Source organism: Balaenoptera musculus, chromosome 3 (assembly GCF_009873245.2).
Source record: "Balaenoptera musculus isolate JJ_BM4_2016_0621 chromosome 3, mBalMus1.pri.v3, whole genome shotgun sequence".
Classification (NCBI taxonomy): Eukaryota; Metazoa; Chordata; class Mammalia; order Artiodactyla; family Balaenopteridae; genus Balaenoptera; species Balaenoptera musculus.
The window spans coordinates 75,065,011-75,085,522 of NC_045787.1; the positions used below are offsets into that span (position 1 = coordinate 75,065,011).

General features: G+C 36.3%; 1 protein-coding gene across 1 annotated transcript in view; it reads right to left on the reverse strand.

Moving 5' to 3' along the window:
- Nucleotides 1-20,512, reverse strand: part of KIAA0825 (KIAA0825 ortholog) — a 405,558-nt gene that overhangs the window by 363,987 nt on the left and 21,059 nt on the right. The window contains exon 2 of the mRNA XM_036846744.1: nucleotides 7,205-7,352. The gene's annotated coding sequence lies outside the window, so the exon portion shown is untranslated. The remainder of the gene's footprint in view (nucleotides 1-7,204; nucleotides 7,353-20,512) is intronic.

Genomic DNA, 20,512 nt, shown 5'->3' on the forward strand with positions numbered 1-20,512 from the left:
CTAAGATCTGAAGAAGCTAGCTGTATCTAACTGCTCGTGCCAGAGTGCATTTACTTTATCAGCAAGCACCCTTCCTGCTCTCCTTGAAAAAGATGTGTTAGCTTATATTACTTCTGGAAAGGAACTGGAAAAGATAAATGGGATTTGGCCAATTTAACCATATGTTAAAGTGAGAATTCTGTTCACTATACTGGTGTCTCACATATGAGAACATGCCAGGATGTAGACAAACAAGGTGTAGGTCTACCTAAACCTATCCTAGTTTATTTATATGTAACTATTAAATAATACTTCATTCAAAAATGAAAAATCTGAGGCAAACGCTAAACCAATGAAATACTGAGATAAAAGGCCTAAAATGGGACTATCCTGGGCAAACTGGATATATAATGTGACGTCAGTACATGGGATATTTTAAATATCAATATAACATATACAAAATGAAAGCACGTGTATAAAAAATGACAATCTAGCTCTGTATGGCATGAGATGGAAAGATTTCCAGAATGCTATAGTATTTTATTTAAAAAGTAAGTTGTAGAATTATATATGCATCATGATACAGTATAATACTTCTGAAAAAAAGCCAATCATCCCCCTAATCAGGAAGGGTACTCAACAAACTATCAATAGTGCTAAGCTGTGGGTGGTAGAACTAAAAAGGAACAGGGAAAAGGAAAGATTTACTCTTTATAATCTATTTTTGTTTGAACTTATTATAATGAACATTACTTTTGACACATGAGAGACAAAAACAAAAAAAATGTTACAAGGCATTAGCTAATTTAGTATCAACTGAGTGGTACAAGTAACAAATGATCTAGAAGTCCTGCAGAGGGACATTCCCTTTGGGCAGAGGAAAATAGAGAAGTCAAGCCACCAAGAAAAAGGAAGATAAAGGTGGGAGCCCAGTGATCTTGCAAAATCCATAGTCTCACAGACCCCACAGTTGATGACACAGTCTCTCACTGTATATAGATTGACGTGCTCTCCAATTCTGAGAATGATCCAACAACTAGTGAAGGGAGGACATAAGGAGCCTCAGCCAGACAGTAAGTAGAGAAGTAAGTAATGAGTTGGTCTCCTGTTCATTTCCCTCTTCTTCTACAATGTGGGCTCTTACTAACTTCGTATTGCGAATGTGTAATCAGGTCCTCATCTTGAGGTTTCTTTGTATGTAGTGGGACCCTACTCCTGAACCTCAGCGACAGCTGCCTGCTCCACAGTCATGAACCACAACCAACAAGTGGTCCCGGTAATTGAAATGGTGAGAACATCCCTGGAGCATATATAGGACTGCTTTGGGGAACTAGAACAGAAAATTCACAAATGAAAATAGTGAAAGGTAAAATAGTAATGCTATGGCCAGATGGGTATGCCAAGGCCTTTTTTCCTCCAGAAGGAAAATATTTGTACTTTCATCCTATACAAAACAGGGAGTCATAAAAAGTTTTTCACTAAGGCAGTACATGACTACCACTTTATAAATATTTATCAAACAGGGTGTGAAGATGATTTTGGTGTGGGGTGAGAGAACAGATGTAGGATGATCAGTTAGGAGGATAGTGAATTAATCCAGATGAAGGTGATGATGAATAGGAAGAGGACGGGACCACGAGAAAAGGAAAGATAGCTTTTGAAATGACTTTCCAAGGTATGACTAGATAGTTTGGGGTCGCTGGGTGAGGCAGGCAATTATAGCTGAGAGAACACCAGCCAGGTGTTACATATATATCCTAGGCATCAAAAGCTTGGACTTGAGACCCAAGTCATCAGAGAAACCAAACAAGACGATGTGAAAATTATAGTCATGATAAGAGGCAGAAAACTTGTGGATGTGTCATTAGAAAGTAGCCAAGGGTAAAATCCAGCGTGTGCCTCTTCCTTGGCAATAAAAATGACCAATTATGACAGGAATAGCTAAGCAAAAGAGGTGGGCATTGTACAGAGCAAGGCATCTTGTTGTCAAAGGCTCTTACAGTCTTGCAGAAGGCAGCCATAGATACCACGCAGTGCGTGCTCATGGTAGCCTTCAAGAAGCTAGCTGAGGAGCAGTGACTACTATGGGTGCCCATGAGGTTTTCTGCTGGGTAGGGCCATAGGATAGGCCAGGGTAGTAAGATGAGGCTATAGGGAAATTTATGTAGTAAGGGCTAAATTATTACAAAGGAATTCTGAAATTTTAATCTGGATGACAGAAAAGTAGTTTATGGATAGATTTTTAAAACTTAGGAGGAAAATGTTAGCAAGAAGGCATAGCAAATTTAGTTTTAGACATGACAATTTTGAATGGATTATACATATGGTAATGTCCAGAATAGAGATGGGTTAGATATATGAGGGGAATGCATGAGAAAACATAGTGTTCGTAATGTCACACTGAAGTTCAGGAGACCAAGACTCAGACAGTATGGTTCAAACTTTTTGAACTATGACCTACAAGGTTAAAAAAGTGCATTGCAATCTAATGTGTAGGTGTACACACATATCTTAAAGAAAAGCTCCATGAAACATCGCTTATCCTTAATACTTGCTTTGATATTTTCTATTCTATTCCTCCTTCTCCTCCTTCTCCTTCTCCTTCTTCTTCTTCTCCTTCTTCTTATTCTTATTCTTTTTTTAAATGTCGCCCAAAGCCCCTAAATTGATTTAAGCACCTTCCTTTTGGCTTAGAGATTTTTAGATTAAAGAGACCTTTGTGATTATTTTGTAGAACCACCTGCAAAGATATGACTGATAAATCCAGAAGATATATTCTTGGAGAAAGAGTAAACAAGAGAAAAGCACAAAATTAAAGATCACTTGGGAACCACTAACGGGGGTAAGGGAAAGGCCAAAGAAGACAGGGAAAGTAGGTCATAGGATAGAAAAAACTAGTACCAAAGAGGACAATGTTGCAAAAAGGAATGGGTGGTCACAAAAGCTTTTTTCAGTTCATGTCTTTGTCTCTACTGCAGTATTTCTCAAAGTGTAGTTGAAGACACTAATTTAAGCAGAATTACCTTGTCCACTTGTTAAAAATTCAAATACCTGGATAGGCCTCATCCCAGGCCTAGTGAACTGAACTTTCTGGGTGTGTGTCCTGGAATTGACAATTAAAAGTTTCCCAGGATATTCTTTCCACCAAGGATTTTTATCTCAGTGCCTTTCACAAATCAGTTTTCAAAATGGTATTTTACATAGGAACATGCAATCTCACTTCACACATTAGATGTATTCTTAAATAGTTGCTAAGTAAGTACTTGCACACTAAACCATTATTCCCCCTGAAGACTACTGTGATTAACTTCAGAATTATGTCCACCCAGAAGGAAACAAACAAGCTTCCAAAGCATTCAGCCTTCAAATAAACATTCTTCATCCTGATTTTTCTGTACTACTTATGCCAGTGGCTGGCCAAATGGGCTTATAATCCTCATTATCTTTATTCAGTTTAAAAGCATATACTATATTTTAAAATTCACTACACTGTTACATATTTCATTTTGATTTTGAATTGAGTGCATTGGACTTAACTAGCTAAGTATCCCAATCAAGTGGCATTTAGCAGAACTCACAGGCAGGAAGTGCCACAAGGAGAAAGTTTTCAGAAAAATACAAAAACTAAAGTTTATGATTTGGACTCTAACACCAAAGATATCCCTTTATGTGGTAAGCCCTGCTAACAAAAATATTTGTCGTTATTACCAGTTGATAACCAAGAAGTATGAGATATGACTCTAAGATAAGAATCATAACTAACAACAACAACAACTACTACTACTACTACAGTAGATAACATTTATTCACTTATCTCATATCAGGCTCTGTTTTAAAACCTTTCCATGGATTAACTCATTTCATCTTCACAACAATCGTGTGAAGTACCGTTTTAGACCTTATTTCCCAGATGATGCAGCTGAGATGCAGAGAGCTGTGTAACCCTCCTAGGGTCCCACAGCTAGAAATAGGAGCTGAGATTCAAACATAGGCATCCGGTCTAGAGTCTGTACTCAAAGGCAGTGTGCTACAACGTGATTGCAAGAAAGTCTCAGATGTTGAAGTAGTTAGCTGCCCAGTAGAGAGAAAGACTTGCTGTTTATGGTCTGGGATTTTTTCTTTTTCTGTTCTTTATGCAAGTGATTTCAAGATAACTTGGGTCTATAGTGGATCCCTGTTCACATTATACATGATAATGTGATACTGCGGTGGAGCCTGAGAGTCTGCATTTCTAACAAGTTCCCAGGTAATGGTGATACTGCTGGCTTGGGGCCACATTTTGAGTAGCGGGGGATTAGAGTATGAGATCTGGAGTAACAATGCTAGTGTTGGAATCCTAGCTCCATTACTTACTAGTTTTATAACCTTCTCCTTGTGTGCCTCTACCACATCTGTAAAATAGTGAGATCATTAAAGTGTTGTTATGAGGATTACATGAGATAATCCATGGATACTACTTAGAACATAGAACATATTCTATGATACTACTTAGAACATATTCGCTGGAACATAGAAAGCACTCAATAAATATTATCTCTTAATCTTATAGAAAACTATCACAAGCATATATTGTATCCCATTAGAAAGCCATTTATAGAATTGACTGACATAGCAGAAACACTAAATAAAATTCTATCATATTTTTCCAGGCAGTCACTAGAACATCACTGTACACTGAAGGACATTTAATATATATAAGTTAGACCCACTATTCAACTTTATTAATTACATAAATCTGAAACTACTCTAAACGAATTTGTGTAAAGCTGGCTTTGGTCTATACTATTTAAAGAGATTATTTTGTTTCTATGCCAGAAAACTTTTTTATATTGCAGGTGTATACTGAGTTCCAACTCATTTATTTGAATAGCTTTCTCTGAATTGAGAAACAGGCATTTTTGTTTTAACAATTCATTTTTACCAAATAGAAATCAGAACTAGTATTAGTATGAACAATAATAATGATTTTAAACATTTGTTCAAACAAGGGCACTAGCATAGTTTAGATGAATTTGGATGAGTTAGTCAAAACCTTCACAGACAACTGTATACATTTTCAAACCACTGTACAATACAGCATAATTACCTCTTGCTATTGAGGACTGGGGCTTAGAAAGAATATTACTTGTCAGAATTGTGATGATTTAACAGTGATGTGATATGGGAAAGTTCAGTGGGGAAGAAAAGTAAAGTCAGAACCAGAAATGAAAACTGTTAGAAATTTCTCAAATTCAACACTGCTTGAAAATTAAAGAGATAGAAGGCAGTGAATGGAGTACAACTAGGAAAGAAAGATTAATGTCCCCCTCCAGTCACTGATAAAAACCAAGAAGGGTAAAACCTGCAGGTTCAATCAAGGAGGAGATGAGAACTATGAAGTGTTTTGGGTTGGCCAGTATCTTTATGAGTCAGCAAGAAAAGATCAGTAAATAATTTGCCTCTCTTTTCACCTTTTATTTCTCGAACACAGGTAATGAAAAAGACAATTGTGGGACAGATTCTGATATGTTTATTTTTCTAAATTAAAACTATATTCAACATATGACCTGCCCTGTGAGATCATGAAAGATGAGAATCAAGGAAAAGGGTGGAATCTGGGTGGGGAGATTATTATTTCCCTACTCTCTCCCTTTCTCTCTTTCCCTGCAGAATGGGGTAAGGCTCCAGGCTCCTCCTCTAATGTCCAATGTGGTACTAGAATTTTTTTTAACATTCAGCACAACATATCAGATTTACTCTACATTTTGCTTTGTATAACAAGTGTTACTTTAAAAAATAAGATTTTACCCCCCAAAAAATCTGCTTAAAAGTGCTTCTATAAAGGACTGGCATACGGAAAAATTTAAGGCAGGGTTACCGATACTTAATTATATCGAATAAGGATTCTTCTATTGAAATAATTATCAGGTTTAACTTGTACTTTTAGTGAAAAAAAAAAATCAATTGTTGGAATTGTGATTCTTAACATCTAGAGATGATAACCCAACAAGATCGGATGGTTTGGATTAGAGGAACAAGAAAACAATTATACCAACATCATGTTTTGTTATTTGGGTTTACAATGGACTGAATCAAATTCCTGAAAAACAGAAATTTACCAAAATGCATGAGCTAACTTTTTCCACTTACAAGGCAGGTATTAGCTGTCTCTCAATACCAGAGAAGCAAGGAATTCCACTTCAGTGTGACCTATTTATGCCTCTTAGTTTCATCATATGCATTTTTTAATGACCTCGAACCAAAGGAAATGTAGAAACCTATTTGAAAAGCTGACATTAAGGTTGTGACACCAACCAAAACAACAAGAGAATCTAAAGTTAAACTGACACACAATCCCCAAATCAGTCTGTTACACTCCTAATTTAAAAAACAGTTACTATGTGAAATAGTGATGGCATGTCAGCCTCTGCTTTGAAACTCCTGAATTTTGTCATTTGGTGTTTGTGTCACAACCTTAATATTATTTAAATATACTTTTTAATATCTATTATTTAAAAAATATCTTTGAATTGAAAATACTCTAGCTTTGAAGAAGCCAACCTCAAAGCACTGCATGCCACTTTTATTAGAAGTGGTGCATAAAACATTTCCTGTTGACAAATCTAATTCATTAAAAGGTGAGATGGATGCATTTTAAAATAACTGGCTGGCATCATTATCTGCAACACCTTTTATAAATTATTCCTCTTTTCCCTTTTGACTGAACTTGTCACAGTTCCCTTTCAGCGTCTGAGTGTTATGCCTCATAGTCAATGCTTTCAACATGTTTAGACAAGTCATAAGTTAAACAAGCAGTGGTACTTTATTTTCTAGAAATGAGAAAGGGTAGCAGAAATACAGATTATTTCAGTCAATTCATTGATTTTTAACTAAAGACAAGTAAAGTCAGTTAGAGGTGGTTTCATCTTACACAAAGGATTTAAAAATAAAGCTATACTGTTTGAGTAGAAGGGAGAATTTGAAAGAAAGGAACATAAAGAGAGATGCTGGCAGCCCTGCTGCACTATTGTGCAGAAGACTTAGTTTAAAATTGAATTGTGCTTCCCCTGACATCGGAGATCAGGCACATCATAAGGCTGACAGCTGGCTGGCACACTACCTTCCTAAAGGAAAATGCTAACTGCATTTCTCTTAGAGGCCAAAGGAAAAGAATTATAGAAGCTTTCAAGCAAACTGGGGAGGCAGAGTACAAATCATTTAAAATATGACAAAAACCATTTCTTACCTAATTTTGTTTCAGAAGACTATAAGAATGAGCTTGTCTTCTAATCCTAAGTAGGTGGTAAATTATTTCCTTATGAGTTGTCAGTAGAAGAGCTGCCCTTTCTTTAGTATCTTCAGCAGTTTTTTTCCACAAAATATACAAAGCACACCTATAAAATAATTAGATACAGCTTTCACTGCCACATGGAGGGGGCATAGTCACAACATTAGTCATCTACATTGGCAGTGACAGTACTATCATTGTTATAATATACAGACTTGATCCAAGAGATGCTGGAAACACATAAAGACATCCTGAAGTTGGGATACCTAAGAAAACCTTATCAACAAGATGATTCATAGATTATAGGCAAATGGATAACGGATGTACCTAGGAAAACGATATTCAAAACAGCCCTTTTATTTTCAGTGATTTTTCAAATGCTCCTAAAGAAACGTAGATCACAGAGAGTAAGGGATGTTTGCACCATATGAAATAAGCAACCTTTCAATACAATTATGTTTTTCTTGTTTAATTACCAGTTGCCCCAGAACTGTTTACTAAAACCATCTTTGGGGCTTCCCCGTCGGTCTAGTGGTTAAGACTCCATGCTTTCAATGCAGGGGACTCGAGTTCAATCCCTGGTTGGGGAACTAAGATCCTACATGCCGCGTGGCATGGCCAAAATATTTATTTAAAAATTTTTAAAAAATTAAAAAAAATCTTTCCCCACTCTTCTAGGTTATCTTATTAAAGTAGATTCTGATTCAGTTGATCTGGGGTTGGGATCTGAGATTCTGTGTTTCTAACAACCTCCCAAGTGAAGTCACCAAAGAGGTGGGTCTGTGGTCTAAACATTCACTAGTAAGGTTCCACCAATCTATTTGACTTTCCCTGCACCAAAATACACTGTTGTTATTCTTGTTTTTTGGCCCTTTGTCTTTCTATATAATTTTAAAATCTTTTGTCAAGTATTCTCTCCTCCCTACCAAAATAGACAGTTAGGAATTTGATTGATCAAATTGGGCATCTGTAAAATCTTGAGTTTCCCAAGCCATGTGTATTGTATATCATTCCATTTATTAAGGTCTTATTGTCACAAAATAATGCTTTACTATTTTCCCTATGGGAGTTTTACACATCTCTTGTTATGTCAGATATATCCCCAGGAACTTCATATTTTGAATGTTAGTATAAATAATATCTCTTTGCAAGGGCTTTTTCATGTTTTGTTTATATATGTATGTATTTGTATAATTTTTGTATATTGATGTATTTATCCAGGATATTTTCTAAACTCTTATTATTTTTTCTGTAGTTTTACATCATGCATACATAATGAGTTTTACTTCTTCATTCTAAAGTCTATACTTATTTCTTTATCTTGCCTTACTAAAAGAAAAAGAAAAGAAGTCAAATGATAAGTATATTACTTAATAGAAAAATCTATTTTATAATCTGTGATCAGCCAAAATGATCTCTTCATTAGGCTTAGGTCAACTAGAAAACTAATACGAAGAAGGTTCCAGATGTTTCCCTTGATATTTATTGATTGTTCTCATACTTCTTGACTTTCTCCGGTGTCTGATATACAAGTGCTTAAATGTTACTAACATCCATTGTCCCAAGCTGACTTCCAGTTGATACTTCACCAGAAACAGACAAAAACCCTCATGGACAACTTGGCCAGTGTAGGAACTAAATTTGAGCAAAACAGGAAACAGAGGAATTATAACAAGAGACATGGTTCAGTTCGGTCTAAGAACTAAGTGGAGATGCCCACACTAGGGAGCCATTACAGAGATACAACGCATTACCTATACTACATAGCTGAAATCACAAGATTTCATGGAAAACCCATAAATAACTGAAATTGCTTTCTTGATAACATTGTCAGCCTGTAGGGTGAATTGCGCTTCTTGATAGCTTTCAGCCAATCAGTTCGACCACAGGAAAAAATTAAGACTTAACTGTTCCACAAACTGTCAATGTTGTTAATATTGGTTACCTGAGGAAAGGTAAATGTGCTTGATGGTGGGATGAAGAATGGGGTAAAGAAAGAAAAGGATGCAGTAACTAAAATAATAATGACTACAATAATAATAATAAAAATACAACAATCTGTTCTTTAAAAATGGGTTCAAAATCCACTAAAATAATAATCATGAAGAAATATAGCAATGCAGAAAATGCTGAAAAGGACAGATGAAAACAGGACCCAAGCACACACGTACACATTACATTGCAACTGTTTAACAATATGTGCACAAAATTTTTGGTTAGGAAAATCAATAAGCATGTATTTTTCCCCCTTCCCTTCTAGAGGTTCCCTTAAAAAGATAAAAAAGGTGTGTGTTGGGGTGAGGGAACAGGATGTAAACTCACAAAAATGAAGAGACTGAGAGAGACATCACTACAAATTTGTACAAGGTAAACAGATGAAAGAGCTTTCATGGTAAAAACAGATTGGAAAAAGCAAAACTCTAGAATGTGTGCAGAGAATGCTGCAATTAAAGGAATGTCCTATATCATTGGCAGAAGTGTGGAGTAAGAAGTGAAGCTAAAGTATGCAATCAATTGACTGCCCAAGAAACACTGAATCTCCCTCCCCTACCTTTTTGAACAGCAACTTCTTTTTTTTTTTCCTTCTCCATAGTTAAATATCTGACTGTGAGTAAAAAAAAAAAAAAAAGTAAATGGAAAAAGTGTTGCATTTGAAGATATGAAATAACTATCTAGAAAATTAAGGATCAAAAGAGATGGGAGGGAGGGGATTAGGAAAACATGGTGGAGTCGAAGGACTTGAGCTCACCTCCTCATATGAAAACATCAAAATCAAAACTAACTGTTGAACAACCAATGAAAAAAAGACTGGAACATGCCAAAAAAGATATTCCACATCCAAAGACAAAGAAGAAGCCACAACGAGACAGTAGCAGGGGCACTTTCATCATATAATCAAATCCCATACCTGCTGGGTAGGCGAGCCACAAACTGGAAAATAATTATATCACAGAGGTTCTACCACAGGAGTGAGAGCTCTGAGCCCCACACCAGGCTCCCCAGCCTGGGGGTCTGGCATCAGGAGGAGGACCCCCCAGAGCATTTGGTATTGAAGGACAGTGGGCCTTGAGTACAGTAGCTCCATAGGACTGGGGTAAACAGAGACTCCACTCATGGAGGGCACATACAAAGTTTCATGTGCTCTGGAACCCAGGGCAAAGCAGTGACTCCATAGGAGCCAGGGCCAGACCTACCTGCAGGTCTTGGAGGGTCTCCTGGGGAGGCAGGGGTCAGCTGTGGCTCACTGTGGAGATAAGGATACTGAGAGTAGAGGCCCTAGGGAATATTTAGCGTGAGCACTCCTGGACATTGCCATTTTGGCACTGAGACCTGCCCCCATCCAACAGCCTGCAGGCTCCAGTGCTGGGATGCCTCCGGCCAAACAACCAACAGTGTGGGAACACAGCCCCACCCATCAGCAGACAGGGTGCCTAAAGTCATCCTGAGCCCACAGCTGCCTCTAAACACACCCCCTGACATGGCCCTGGCCATCAGAGGTAAAGACCCAGCTCCATCCACCAGTGGGCAGGTAACAGTCCCGCCCACCAGGAAGCCTGCACAAGCACCTCAACCAACCTCACCCACCAGGGAGCAGACACCAGAAGCAAGAGGAACTACAATCCTGCAGCCTGCAGAACAGAGAACACAAATGCAGAAACTAGAGGAAGGGAAGAAAAAGAACTACAAACACAAATCCAAAACAATTAACCAAATGGCAATGAGAACATATATATCAATAATTACCTTAAATGTATGGATTAAATGCTCCAACCAAAAGACAAAGACTGGCTGAATGGATACAAAAACAAGACCCATTTATATGTTGTCTACAAGAGACCCACTTCAGATCTAGGAACACATACAGACTGAAAGTCAGAGGATGGAAAAAGATATTACATGCAAATGGAAATCAAAAGAAAGCTGGAGTAGAATACTCATATCAGACAAAATAGATTTTAAAATAAAGACTGTAAACAAAAGACAAAGAAAGACACTACATAATGATCAAGGGATCAATCAAAGAAAAAGATATAACAATTGTAAATATATATGCACCCAACATAGGAGCACCTCAATATATAAGGCAAACGCTAATAGCCATAAAATGAGAAATTGACAGTAACACAATAAAGGTGGGGGACTTTAGCTCCCCACTTACATCAATGGACAGAACATCCATAAAGAAAATCAATAAGAAAACACAGGCCCTAAATGACACATTAGACCAGATGGACTTAATTGATATTTATACAACATTCCACCCACCCAAGTACACATGGAACATTCTCCAGGATAGATCACACGCTGGACCACAAAGCAAGCCTCGGTGAATTTAAGAAAATTGAAATCATCTCAAGCAACTTTTCCGACCACAACACTATGAGATTAGAAATCAAATAAAAGAAAAAAACTGTAAAAAGCACAAACACATGGAGATTAAACAATATGTTACTAAACAACCAATGGATCATTGAATAAATCAAAGAGGAAATGAAAAAAATACCTAGAGACAAATGAAAGGGAAAACACAATGATCCATAACCTAGGGTACACAGCAAAAGCAGTTCTAAGAGGGAAGTTTATAGTGCTACAATCTTACCTCAGGAAACAAGAAAAATCTCAAACAACCAAACCTTACACCTAAACCAACTAAAGAAAGAAGAACAAATAAAACCCAAAGTTAGTAGAAGGAGAGAAATCATAAAGATCAGAGCAGAGATAAATGAAATAAAGATGAAGAAAACAATAGAAAAGATCAATGGAACTAAAACCTGATTTTGTGAAAAGATACACAAAATTTATAAACCTCTAGCCAGAAAAAAAAAAGAGCAGGCTCAAATCAATAAAATTAGAAATGAAAAAGGAGAAGTTACAACTGACACCACAGAAATACAAAGGATGACAGAAATTACTACAGGTGACTATATGCCAATAAAATGGACAACCTGGAAGAAATGGATAAATTCTTTTTTTTTTAAATTTTATTTATTTATTTTATTTATTTATTTTTGGTTGTGCCAGGTCTTAGTTGCAGCCAGTGGGCTCCTTAGTTGCAGCCAGCGGGCTCCTTAGTTGTGGCATGCGCACTCTTAGTTGCGGCATGCATGTGGAATCTAGTTCCTTGACGAGGGATCGAACCTGCGTCCCCTGCATTGGGAGGCGAATTCTTAACCAGCGCACCACCAGGGAAGTCCCTGGATGAATTCTTAAAAGGTACAATCTTCCAAGACTCAACCTGGAAGAAAGAGAGAACATGAACACACCAATCACAAGTACTGAAATTGAAACTGTGATTAGAAAACTTGCAACAAACAAAAGTCCAGGACCAGATGGCTACACAGACGAATTCTATCAAACATTTAGAGACGAGTTAACACTTATCCTTCTGAAACTATTCCAAAAAATTGCAGGAGGAACACTTTCAAACTCATTCTATGAGGCCACCATCATCCTGATACAAAAACCAGACAAAGATACCACAAAAAAAGAAAACTAGGGGCTAATATCACTGATGAACATAGATGCAAAAATCCTCAACAAAATGCTACCAAACCAAATCCAACAATATATTTAAAAGATACACCATGATGAAGTGGGATTTATCCCAGGGATGCAAGGATTCTTCATCATACACAAATCAATCAATGTGATACACTATATTAACAAATTGAAGAATAAAAACCACATGATCATCTTAATAGATGTAGAAAAAGCTTTTGACAAAATTCAACACCCATTTATTATAAAACTCAACAGAAACTGGGCATGCAGCGAACCTACCTCAACATAATAAAGGCCATATACGATAAACATCATACTCAACAAGGAAAAGCTGAAAGCTGAAAGATCAGGAGGAAGACAAGGATGTCCACTCTTGCCACTTTTATTCAACATAGTTTTGCAAGCCCTAGCCATGCCAATCAGAGAAGAAAAAGAAATTAAAAGAATCCAAATTGGAAAAGATGAAGTAAAACCAGCACTGTTTGCAGATGACATGATTCTATACATAGAAAATCCTAAAGATGCTACCAGAAAACTACTAGGGCTCACCAGTGAATTTGGTAAAATTGCAGGATAAAAAATTAACACATAAAAATCTCTTGCATTTCTATACACTAACAACAAAAGATCAGAAAGAGAAATTAAGCAAACAATCCCAATTACTATCACATCAAAAACAATAAAATACCTGGGAATAAATCTACCTAAGGAGGCAAAAAACCTATACTCTGTAAACTATAAGAGGCTGATGAAAGAAATCGGAAATGACACAAACAGATGGAAAGGTATACCATGTTCTTGGATTGGAAGAATCAATATTTTCAAAATGACTATACTACCCAAGGCAATCTACACATTCAGTGCCATCCCTATCAAATTACCAATGGCATTTTTCACAAAACTAGAACAAAAAGTTTTTAAATTTCTATGGAAACACAAAACATAAAGCAATCCTGAGCAAGAAAAACGGAGCTGGAGGAATCAGGTTCCCTGACTCTGACTATACTACAAAGCTACAGTAATCAAAACAGTATGGTACTGGCACAAAAACAGAAATATAGATCAATGGAACAGGATAGAAAGCCCAGAAATAAACCCATGCACCTATGGTTCATTAGTCTACGACAATGGAGGCAAGAATATACAGTGGAGAAAAGACAGTCTCTTCAATAAGTGGTGCTGGGAAAACTGGACAACTGCATGGAAAAGAATGAAATTAGAACATTCTTTAACACCATACACAAAAATAAACTCAAAATGGATTAAAGACCTAAATGTAAGACTGGATACTATAAACCTCTTAGAGGAAAACATAGGCAGACCACACTTTGACATAAATCGTAGCAATATCTTTTTGGATCTACCTCCTAGAATAATTAATATAAAAACAAAAAAACCCAAATGGGACCTAATTAAACTTAAAAGCTTTTGCTCAGCAAAGAAAACCATACACAAAATGAAAAGACAACCCACAAAATGGGAGAAAATATTTGCAAACAAAGCAACCAACAAGGGATTAGTCTCCAAAATATACAAACAGCTCATGCAGCTCAATATCAAAAAAAACCAAACAACCCAATCAAAAAATGGGCAGATCTAAATAGACATTTCTCCAAAGACATACAGGTGGCCAAAAAGCACATGAAAGTTGCTCAACGTTGCTAATTATTAGCAAAATGCAAATCAAAACTACAATAAGGTATCACCTCACACAGGTCAGAATGGCTGTCATCAAAAAGTCTACAAACAATAAACGCTGGAGAGGGTGTGGAGAAAAGGGAACCCACCTACACTGTTGGTGGGAATGTAAATTGGTACAACCACTATGTAGAACAGTATGGAGGTTCCTTAAAAAACTTAAAATAGAACTACCATATGATTCAGCAATCCCACTCCTGAAAATATATTCAAACAAAACTCTAATTCAAAAAGATACATGCACCCCTATGTTCATAGCAGCACTATTCACAATAAGCAAGACATGGAAGCCACCTAAATGCCCATTGACAGAGGAATGAATAAAGAAGATGTGGTACATATACACAGTAGAATATTACTGAGCCATAAAAAAGAATGAAATAATGCCATTTGCAGCAACATGGATGCACATAGAGATTATTATACTAAGTGAAGTAAGTCAGACAGAGAAAGACAAATACCATATGATATCACTTATATGTGGAATCTAAAAAAATGATACATGAACTTATTTATAAAATAGCAACAGACTCACAGACTTCGAAAACAAATTTACAGTTACCAAAGGGGAAAGGTGGGGGGGGGGTGGGATAAATTAGGAGTTTGGGATTAACATATACGCACTACTATATATAAAATGGAAAACTAGAAAAGGTAGCATGCATTCCCCAAAGAAAAGTCTGTCTCATTCTGGCCTTTAGCTGACTTCCAGCATAATCATGGTAACCCACCTATTCACTCTAAAGCAAACTGTACCAGTCAAATCAGTGCCATCCAAATATAGTTTCTAGGCAGCTTTTTGATTTTCTTCTTTCTATTATGAATGCACAGTCAAGGACAATGGGGTATTTGAAGAAAATCTTTTTTTTTTCCACATTTGAAACCAACGTAAAACAATAATTAGCCCCCAAAGAAAATGGAGATAAGTCCATTAATAGAACATGTAAATTTTCCATCATCCTAAGAGAGTAAAGAAAAAAAATGTACACATAATACAAGACCAGAAGCAGGACATCCAGCTATGGCTGAGTACAATCAGTAAATACTCTTCCAAAAAAGAAACTATAGAGGTAGACAAAATTGACAAATACAACCATTTTAGTCACCTAGAACTAGACCAAAGGAAGTTAACAATTTGAAAAGCATTTATATTTGAAAAACTATTAATCTTTAGGTAAGAAAACTAGGGACCTCTGGTATTCTAGCCTAGAGCTACCCTTATCAACATCAACCACAGCTCAGTGAGTACAGAGGTTCTTCCAGGGTGGGGAAGGTCGTTAGAACCAGAAACATCTCTGCTGTGGTCAAAGGGGGCTCACTGGTACTTGAGTGATGGGTGATGCCCACCTCCAGCAGTGTTTCAGTGGAAGAGATGGCCTTAAAAAAGGGAGCAAGCAAGGAGAGTCAACAGCTCAACTAGGCCAAGGTTATGTTCACACTTGGGGCAAGCGTACTCTTGGCTATGGCTGAGAGTATGTACAATGGAGGCCTGAGAGGAACAAAGCTAGCCACACATTCCTGAGGCCGAACAATCACATGCACAGAGGAAATGTGAAAGAGCTCAGCAGAAAGCAAAAGCTGGGCACACTTGAAAACAATGTAAACTTTAAATATATTCCTCTATCAATACAGAGATCCATGAGCACATGACAGATGACTTAGACTTGAAGTGTTTGCACACATCCACTATCCAACCATCAGCTTATCATTTAAGCTTCACAGACACAGAGGCAAGTCCTAGGAAGCCAAATGTAAAACTCATAACAAGAATCACACACATAAAAAAAAATCAGTGGCCACCTATCACAAGGGAGGTAGGTGTTACTGACTTAGTTTAGGCAAATTACTAAACAAGGAAACAAGCAAATAAACAAAGCAACAACAGGGAGAAAAAAAATTCAGAATCCAGAGTTGCTACAATATATGATCTAAAATATCCAGTTTTCAGCAAGAAGTTATGAGACATGCAAATAAATAGGGAAAAAACAGCCAATAGAAACTGAGTATCCCTAGATGTTGAATTTAAATGAAGACTTTAAAGCAGATATTATAAATACATTCCATGAACCAAAGGTGACCATATTTAAAGAATAAAAGGAAAGTATGGCAATGATGAATAAAAAATGTAAGAGATTCACAATAAGGAGAAAGAAATTTTTAAAAAGAACCAAATGGAAATTTCGGACTTGAAAAGTATATAAAATGGAAAGTCACTATAGGAACTTGACAGCAGATTCAAGATGATCTGAAGAAAGAATTAGTGAATTTAAAATAGATGAATATAAATTATCCAATCTGAAGAACAGAGGGAAAAAATAATTTAAAAAATGAACAGGACTTCCCTCATGGTGCAGTGGTTAGGAATCCGCCAGCCAATGCAGGGGACACAGGTTCAAGCCTTGGTCCGGGAAGATCCCACATGCCGCGGAGCAACTAAGCCCGTGCACCACAACTACTGAGCCTGTGCTCTAGAGCCCGTGAGCCACAACTACTGAGCCTGTGTGCCACAACTACTGAAGCCCGTGCACCTAGATCCTGTGCTCTGCAACAAGAGGAGCCATCGCAATGAGAAGCCCATGCACTGCAAAGAAGAGTAGCCCCTGCTCGCCACAACTAGAGAGAGCCCACGTGCAGCAACGAAGACCCAGCGCAGCCAAAAATAAATAAATTAAATAAATAAATTAAAAAAAAAAAGAACAAAGACTCAGACATTTTGGATAATCACAACTATATCAAAAAGCATGTAATGAGTATCCCAGAAGGAATGGAGACAGAAAAAGGGATAGAAAAAAATATGTGAAGAAATAAGGGATAAAAACATACCAAATTTGATGAAAAATATTCATCTACTCATCAAAGAAATTCAACAGACCCCACGCAGGACAAATATAAAGAGACGGATATTTCAACATAACATAAACTATTGGTGAACAAAGACAAAGAGAAAATCTTAAAAGCAGCAAGAGAAAAGTAAATCATCACATACAGGTGAGCATCAATGAAATAATGGAGGCCAGAAGTCAGTGGAATGAGAAATTCAAAATGCTGAAAGAAAAAAAAGAAACTGTCCACTAATTATCCTATATCAAGAATAACTACGCTGTAAAGCAATTATACTCCAATAAAGATGTTAAAAAAAATAAAAAAATAAAACTGGAGATGAATAAGGTAGAGAAAAAAAAAAAAAGAATAACTACCTTTAGGCTTCCCTGGTGGCACAGTGGTTGAGAATCCGCTGGCCAATGCAGGGGACACAGGTTTGAGCCCTGCTCTGGGAAGATCCCACATGCCGAAGGCCAACTAAACCTGTGTGCCACAACTACTGAGCCTGCGAGCCACAACTACTGAGCCCGTGTGCCACAACTATGAAGCCCACGTGCCTAGAGCCTGTGCTCCGCAACAAGAAGAGCCACTGCAATGAGAAGCCCGTGCACCACAACAAAGAGTAGCCCCCGCTCGTCGCAACTAGAGAAAGCCTGCATGCAGCAATGAAGATGCAACGTAGCCAAAAATAAAATTAATTAATTAATTAATTAAAAAAAAAAGAATAACTACCTTTAAATTGAAGGCAAAATAGAGCCATCACTTTTAAAACTGAAGATGAAATAAAGATTGAGAATTTGTGGTTAGCAGATGGGTCTTAAAAAAATATTAAGGGAAATCCTTCAAGCTGCAAGGAATTGACACCAGATGGTAATTTAAATCCAAAGTAAGAAATAAAGAGCTCCAGAAATGGTAAATATGTGGGCTAGTATAAAAGGCTCTATAAAATATTATCTCATTTCTTTTAATTGAACTCTTTAAAGACATAGATTGCATAAAGCAATAACTATAGTAATGCACTGATTATTTTAAAACATGTAGAGATGTAATACATATGACAATAATAGCAGAAAGGACAGGAAGGAATAAAACTATGCTGGAACAAAATTTCTGTATTTTCTCAAAATTAAGTCAGTATTAACTGGTTGCATTAAGTTGGCTGTGGTAAGTTAAGATGTAGACTATGTTCTCTAGTGCAAACACTAAGAAAATAACTTTTTAAAAGGTAAAGTTTCACTAGAAATTAAAATATGACTATATTAAAAATATTTATCTAATACCAAAGAAGGCAACCAAGGTAGAAGAAAGAAATAAAAGAGACAAGAGTCATATAAAAACAAAGCAATATGGAAAATATAAACGTGATCATGCTAATAAGTACATTAAATATGAAAGGTCTAAACACCTCAATCCAAAGGCAGGAATTGTTAGACTAGATATAAATGCAAGATGCAACCATGTGTCATCTATACAAGACATATTTTACATTCAAAGACAATAAATAGATTAAAAGTTAAAAGATGGAAAAGATATGCCATACAAACAGTAATCATAACAGAGCTGGAGTTACTGTACTAATATTACACAAAATAGGCTTCAAGAAATAGTACTTGAGGGGACTTCCCTGGTGGTCCAGTGGGTAAGACTTTGTGCTCCCAATGCAGGGGGCCCCAGCTCCATCCCTGATCGGGGAACTAGATCCCGCATGCATGCCGCAACTAAGAGTCCGCGTGCTGCAACTAAGAATTTCGTATGCCACAACTAAGAAGTTCACATGACACAATTAAAGATCCAGCATGCTGCAACTAAGACACGGCGCAGCCAAAATAAATTAATTAATTAATTTAAAAAAAAAGAAATAGTATTTGAGAAAAACAGATATAAAAGGGTCAATACATCAAAAAGATATAATATTTACAAATATATATGCACCTAAAACAGGGCCTCAAAGTCAGTGGAGCAAAAAATGACAGAATTCAAAGAAATTGACTATTTGAGATTTATAATTAGATATTTCAATCCTCTGCACTCAATAATTGATGGAATTAAACAGAAAATCAGCAAGAGTACAGAAGATCTGAAATACTGTCAACCTATTCAACCTAACTCCCATATACAGACTACTCCACTCAATGATGGCAGAATACACATTTTTTTTCCAAATGCCAAAAATTTTTTTCAAAAATAGATCATATTCTAGGTCATAAAACAAGTCTCAATAAATTTAAAAGTAATGAGATCATAGGAAGTAATAAGATCATGTTCTAGGAGTACAACAAAATTAAATCAGAAATCAATAGCATTAAAAAATTTTGGAAAATTCCCAATATTTGGAAGTTAACATACTTTTAAATAACAAGTCAAAAAAGGAATCACAGGGGATATTAGAAAATATTTTTTACTGAATGATAGTGGAAATGCAATATGTCACATTTTATGGGATACATAAAAAGCTATAGAAGGAAATCTATAGCTTTAAACACATATCAAAAAAGAAGAAAGGTGTAGAATAAGTGCCTCAAGATTCAATCTTAGGACACTAGAAAAAGAAGAGCAAACCACATGCAAAGCAAGGAGAAGAAAGGCAACATAAAGGATTACAGCAGAAATAAATGATACAGAAGAGAGAAGAGCAATAAACAATAAAAACAAAAGTTGGTTTTTGAAAATATTAACAAAATTGCAAACACTTAGCTAGACTGATCAAGAGAAAAAGAAAAAGGGCATAAATTACCAAAATAATGAATGAAAAATATATCACTACTGGTCATACAGAAATCGAAAAGATTATGACAACACAATGAACAACTTTATGCCAAAAAGTAGACACACAGATGAAATGGGCACATTTTTAGAAAGACATAAATGACCAAAACCAAATCAAGAAAAACTGTAAAAACTGAACAGGTCTAAAACAAGTAAAGAAATTGAATTAGTAATTCAAAATCTTCCCACAAGGAAAAGCAAAGACCCAAGGTCTTTACTGGTGAATTCTATAAAAAAAACAAAAACAAAAAAAATACCAACATTTCACTAACTCTTTTAGAAAACAGAGGAAAGAAACTTTCCTAACTCATCCTATGACGACAGTATTACCCTGAAAACAAAGCCAAACAAACACATCAGAAGAAAATAAAACTGTAGACTAAATGCCTACATTAAAAAAGAAAGATCTAAAAAAAAAAAAAAAGAAAGATCTGAAATCAATACCATAACCATCAACCTTAAGAAACTAGAAAAAGA